The sequence below is a fragment of the Crassostrea angulata genome, chromosome 6 (genome assembly GCF_025612915.1).
Source record: "Crassostrea angulata isolate pt1a10 chromosome 6, ASM2561291v2, whole genome shotgun sequence".
In the NCBI taxonomy this organism is placed as follows: Eukaryota; Metazoa; Mollusca; class Bivalvia; order Ostreida; family Ostreidae; genus Magallana; species Magallana angulata.
The window spans coordinates 58,578,621-58,584,620 of NC_069116.1; positions in this window are offsets into that span (position 1 = coordinate 58,578,621).

The following is a 6,000-nucleotide window of genomic DNA, read 5'->3' on the forward strand; positions in this document are numbered from 1 at the left end:
GCGTTATTTCTCAGAAACTATTCAACCGATTTACACCAAATTTTTAGGATTTATTAAGCATTAATGTCGCTACTGATTATTAAAATTTCAAATGATTACGTCTCTTCCGGTTTCAGATATGGACGATTTTGTAAATTTTTAAGGGTCATTTTGTCCACGCATCTCCTCTGAAACTAATCATGATAAAAGCTTGCAATTTGCAGGGATTGTAGATATATGTCTGTAGATTTCCCTCCATGCATCCAATTGCAAAAAATGCGCAAGGCCTAGAAGCTCGCCTGAACCTGAAAATTAGCACCAAATTTTTTCACAAAATTTTCTCACATTTTCCGTTATGTGCAATTAAAATTCCTCAATGATATTAAAGTTTCCGTAACAACGTCACTTCCGTTTAAACGTTACGTTATTTTTAAAGTTTTAAAAAAGTCATTTTGTCCGCGGCATTCCTTAAAAACGCTTTAAGATAGAGTCTTGAAATTTTCCGTGGTTATGAATTTGGCAATTTACATGTGCAATAAGGCTGGAAATAAAAATCCGTCACTTCCGGTCGAAACCGGAAGTGATTCAAATTTTTCGAAAAAATAAATTTTTTGATCAAATTAAAAACTTATACGAATTTTGTAGATCTTAATAAGCTGAATCTAACACTGAAATCTGTTTTAAAATCGGACGATGCATTACAGAGATATCGGGGTTTAAAAATTGATTTTTCCGGAATTTTTGATTCCGCATCCTTGGTTTAAAAAATAGTTTAATGTTCAAAGTAAAATTAATTCGTACCAAAAATAATTGTTTAGTCGTACTTGAACACATTCGGATTTTTTTTTGTTAAGTCGTTCTTGAAATCGGAAAGGTTTTTGTTAAAGGAAGTGAACATGAAAAAATTATCAAGGGCTCAAATTTGTCTGTTTGATGTGTATAATGATATCTGAAAACCATTTAGACAGAACTTTCCTCAGTAAGAAGATATGCCACTTAGAATAACTAATTCTTGCAATCCATGAGCGCGGCCATATTGTTAAAATCATTACCTCCCTGCTGGGTTATCTCTAAGCATCTAAGAGAGGGCAGCACTGATGCTGACGCCAGTGAGACACACTGCATTTTTACACACGTTTAGTAATAGAGATAAAATGCCATCATCATTCAAAATGTGAATTGAAACTTGCAGTGGATGTAAAGAGTTGTCATTTTTAAACAGTGTTTATGGAGGAAGATTTTGGATCTCAGAATGATGCATTCCAACCAGCAGTTAATGTGAAATGTAACTAGAATGGAATGTCCGTGGATCAGTGTTATTGTGACCTAGTTTTTCTTGCACTCGGGAATTTCTTGTTTATGAGTTTGAACATTATGTGCCCTACATAAATGAGCACACAAGGTGCATTGCTCAGCATCCTGACTTTTAAAAAGTGTCTTAGTCCTGTTATTCTTCTGACAGTATAAACAGAACCGGCGTACATATATCATCAAGATCTAAGATAAAAACAAATCAGAAAAATTTCCAGGGCATTTAAATAAAAAGTAACGGTAAGAAACCATGGCCACAAAGAAAATGAAATTGCATTTTTATATTATTTTAAATTGAAATCTACAAACAGCATTTTATTTATGTAAACACTGACTGCCACATCTCCGCACAAACATCTGGAATGCGATGGTCTTATATTTCACAAATTAATATATCTATTCATTTTTTGCACAAATCATATATAGTTATCGGAGGTTCGTTTATAGAAATGTACTAAATCCTTGTCTTCTCATGACAGTACACAAAAATTTTCTTCACATCAAGGCATATTTTTTCTTGTAACTTTTATCAACTCTGTACATTAACACTGGCCTAGTTCCAACATTGACCCAGTCACCAGCAGCAATGTGGCTTATCTACGTCAGAGAACAGATGCATGCTGGGGAATAATGGATTACCTCCATAAACCTCTGACTGAGAGTGTTAAATTGATAAAATCTCTTGATAGAAATAAACAAAAAGGTAACAGACCTCATTTTTAAGTTTCAAAAGGCTTTTAAAATTAATTAAGCAACAATTAATTTTTTCATGTTCACTTCCTTTAAGTCGTACTTAAAATCATTCGAATTTTGTTAAGTCGTACCAGGAATAATTCGTTTTTTTTTCATCTTTTTATTTTAGTTCATCTTGTTATTGGTTTATGAGCTCTGTTTCTTACAGGAACTTCCAGCTTTACTTCCGACATTAACGGAAGACCCACTCGTTGCTTTGCAACGAGCTTTGCTCTAGTTATTATTATTATTTTTTTCCCAGTTTTTGTCCACAAGATATCTCAGAGATGGCTGGATAGATTTACTTGAAATTTTCAGGATTGATAAAAAATGACCATATCTCTAGGCGATTTTTTCATTTTTTGAAAATTCATTTCCTGTCGTCCGTTTCCTGTCCCGCGACAAAAAGCTTGTCACATCGAGATCTCAGAAACGATAAAGATTTGAACACCCAAACTTTGAGGGATGATAGACCTATAGTTGTAGATGTGTTTAAACATTTTTGTTTTGTTCGGCGTAACTTCCGGTCGTCACCGGAAGCTCCTCAATTTTTTTTCTTTTTACGTATTTAATTTATTTTCCATAGAATAAAGATATTAGTATAGATCCTTACATATGCCATCTATACAATGTTGAATAAACAAAAAAAATCTACTTCCGGTGAGATATCTCGATTATCTCAGGAAGCTTTTTTAAAACATATTTTGTACCCGCAAGTTCTCAGGTACTGTACGTGATCAAGACACGAAACTTTTACTAAACATAGACATTTGATTGAAGATGTGTTTAAACAGTTTCATTTTGTCTTCCGTCACTTCCGGTCCACAGCGGAAGAGTTCAAACAAATCAAACTGTTTATCCGTTAAACTGTTTTAATTTGATAGTTTTAGCTACTTCGATGAATAATAATGTAAAAAAGGAAAGTAACAAGATATAAAAAATTTAAATTTCATTAAGCACTTCCGTTTGTCCGTTTCCTGTCCCGAGACAAAAAACCTTATATCGACGAGATCTCAAAAACGGTAACGACTTCAACAACCAAACTTTGTAGGATTATAGACCTGTGTATGGACACGTGTTAACAATATTTTATTTCATCCGGCGTAACTTCCGGTCTTCACAGGAAGTACACCCAATTTTAATATTTTTAAAAATATTTTGGTTATTTAGCGTATAAGTAACATTTTAGCTATAGAAATACAAAAAGTCATCTACACATGGTAAAAAATTGTTCTACTTCCGGTGAGACATCTCATATATCTCAGATAGCCTTCTTTTTTAAAAACAAAGAATAAATAAGATCTCAGAAACTATGATAGATCAAGACACAAAACTTATATATATTATATTCATTTTCTGTTTACAAGATAACTGGATTTCTTGTGCAGATTGAGGAACGGAAGACCTTTTTGTTGCTATAGCAACAAGAGTCTAGTTAAGGTCTTCCGTTTCCAACGGAGACGTTATAGTGATTGTAATGTTTCTTTTTATTATTAATATTTTTATTATTATTCTTATTTTTTTCCCCGATTTTCTCAGAGATGACTGGATATATTTCCTTGAAATTTTCAGGAATACTAGGAAATGATAAACGCTAGGGACATTTTTTTCATTTTTTCAAAATTCATATCCGTTCGTCCGTTTCCTGTCCCGCAACAAAAAACCTTGTCACCTCGAGATCTCAAAAATTGTAAAAACTTGAACAACGAAACTTTGTACGATAATAGACCTGTGTATGTAAATGTGTTTAAACACTTTTGTTTTGTTCGTCGTAACTTCCGGTCATCACCGGAAGCTCTTCAAAAATAGTTATTTCACGCAATAAATTCATTTTCCACAAATTAATTATATCAGTATAAATCTACACATAAGTTATCTATGCAATGTTAAATCAACAAAAAAATTCTACATCCGGTGAGACATCTCAATCATCTCAGGTAGCTTTTTTTAAAATACATTTTGTACCCGCGAGATCTCAGGAACTATTAGTGATCAAGACACGAAACTTTCATGGATGATAGACATATGATTGAAGATGTATTTAACTGGTTTCATTTTGTCTTCCGTCACTTCCGGTCCACACAGGAAGAGTTCAAACAAATCGAGTTGTTTATCAGTTAATCTGTTTTCCGTTGATAATTTTAGTTAGATAAATGAAAAAATAATGTACAAAAGGCAAGTATACAAGAAATATTTAATCCAATTTACATTGAGCACTTCCGTTTGTCCGTTTCCTGTCCCGAAACCAAAAACCTTATTTCGACGAGATCTCAAAAACGGAAACGACTTCAACAACCAAACTTTGTAGGATGATAGACCTATGTATGTGTTAACATTATTTTGTTTTATACCGCGTAACTTCCGGTCGTCACAGGAAGTACACCAAATTTTGAATTTTTAGAAATATTTCGTTATTTAGCATTGAAGTAACATTTAAGCCATAGAAATACAAAAGGTTATCTACACATGGTAAAACAAAACCTCTACTACCGGTGAGACATCTCAAATATCTCAGGTAGCCTTCTTTTATAAAAAACAAAGTAATCGCAAGATCTCAGAAACTGTGAGAGATTAAGGCACGAAGTTTAAATGAATGATTGAACATGTGTTTAACGGGTTTCATTTGGTCATACGTCACTTCCGGTTTTACTCGAAACGTTCAAGCAATAGAACTTTTTTATCAAATTCTTAATTTTTTTTTAAACATTTTACTCAATGTGATGAATAGTAACGTACCGTAGGTAAATGTACTAAAATATCTACATTCCGTTTCTTAAATCACTTCCGTTTGTTCGTTTCCGGTCCCGAGACAAAAATCTTTTTTCGACGAGATATTACAACAACCCGGAAACAAAAACTTGAACATCCAAACTTTGAAGAAAGACAAAATGTATATATTATATCCATTTCCTGTTTACAAGATAACTGGAGATTTGTGCAGATTAATACATGAGGAACGGAAGACCTTTTTGTTGCTATAGCAACAAGAGTCTAGTTATTATTATTATTATTTTTTTCCCCTTTTTGTCTTATGAATTTCTCAGAGATGTCTTGATGAATTCTTATAAAATTTTCAGGAATGACTGAAAATATTAACAGCTAGAGGTTTTTTGTAACAGATTTTCTAAATTCACTTCCGTTCGTCCGTTTCCTGTCCCGCGAGAAAAAGCTTGTCACATCGAGATGTCAGAAATGATAAAGACTTGAACATCGACTTTGAGGGATGATAGACCTATCGTTGTAGATGTGTTTAAACATTTTTGTTTTGTTCGGCGTAACTTCTGGTCGTCACCGGAAGCACTTCAATTTTTTTTTTTTTACGTATTTAATTTATTTTCCGTAAAATAAAGATATTAGTATATATCCTTACATATGTCATCTATGCGATGTTAAATCAACAAAAAAATTCTACTTCCGGTGAGACATCTCAATCATCTCAGGTAGCTTTTTTAAAACATATTTTGTACCCGCGAGATCTCAGAAACTATAATTGATCAAGACACGAAACTTCCATGAATGATAGACATTTGATTGAAGATGTGTTTAACCGGTTTTATTTTGTCTTCCGTCACTTCCGGTCCACACCGGAAGAGTTCGAACAAATCGAGCTGTTAATCAGATTAACTGTTTTTCTTTGATATTTTTAGTTAGATAAATGAAAAATTGTGTAAAAAAGGCAAGTATACAAGAAATATTTAATACAATTTACATTGAGCACTTCCGTTTGGCCGTTTCCTGTCCCGAGACCAAAAACCTTATTTCGACGAGATCTCAAAAACGGTCACGACTTGAACAACCAAACTTTGTGGGATGATAGACCTATGTATGTACATGTGTTAACATTATTTTGTTTTATCCGGCGTAACTTCCGGTCGTCACAGGAAGTACACCAAATTTTGAATTTTTAGAAATATTTGCTTATTTAGCATTGAAGTAACATTTCAGCCATAGAAATACAATAGATCTTTACACAAGGTA